A 750-nucleotide genomic window follows, 5' to 3' on the forward strand; every position below is an offset into this window, starting at 1 on the left:
CCGCCTGCCAATTTTCTATTCCTGGAATGAAGATGGCCGATAGGCAAAGTACATTGTGTTCTGCCCAAGATAGGATATGATTCATCTTTCTCTGGGCCTCACAACTTCTTGTGCCCCCTGGTTGATTAATATAGACCATTGCTGTGGCATTGACGGATTGAATCCTGGCAGGACAATACCGTAAACTGAACGTTCAGGCCCTCAGGACCAAGTGCTCTGCCTGGATTTCTAAAATGTTAATGGGCAAAGCCATTTCTGATCTGGGCCACTTCTCTTGGACAGTTGCCTCTTTCAGGACTGTTCCCCAACCTAAACAAAAAAGGTTGGCATATGTTGTTACTATCTCCCAGGTAACTGAAGGATTTTGCCCTTTGCAGATTTTTGGATATTAACCATAAACTTAGGCTCCGGCGCACCCAGCCTACAGCACCTGGTATTTCCAAGTGGTCTTTCATCCGGGTACTAATCAGGCCCGACCCTGCTTAGCCTTCAAGATCAGAAGAGATTGGGCGCTATCAGGGTGATGTGGTCGTAGGCTTTGGAGTCAGACACATTGGAATGTAGATCTTGAACCCTTTTGTTTCAAGCCGATAGGATACTGTTTTGCAGCAGTCTTGATGAAACTGAGCATAAGGAACGGCCTCGAATGAAGCCACCATCTTTCCCAACAACCTCATGCAAAGTTGAATAGGAGAAATTCATCTTGCTTCGACCACCTAAATCAGTTCCTTTATGGCACTGATCTTTGCC

General features: G+C 46.0%; 1 pseudogene; it reads right to left on the reverse strand.

Annotated features, from left to right (window-relative positions):
• Positions 1 to 418: 418 nt before the first annotated feature.
• Positions 419 to 537, reverse strand: LOC141120670 (5S ribosomal RNA; annotated as a pseudogene).
• Positions 538 to 750: the final 213 nt, after the last annotated feature.

The sequence above is a fragment of the Aquarana catesbeiana genome, linkage group LG13 (assembly GCF_042186555.1).
Source record: "Aquarana catesbeiana isolate 2022-GZ linkage group LG13, ASM4218655v1, whole genome shotgun sequence".
Lineage (NCBI taxonomy): Eukaryota > Metazoa > Chordata > Amphibia > Anura > Ranidae > Aquarana > Aquarana catesbeiana.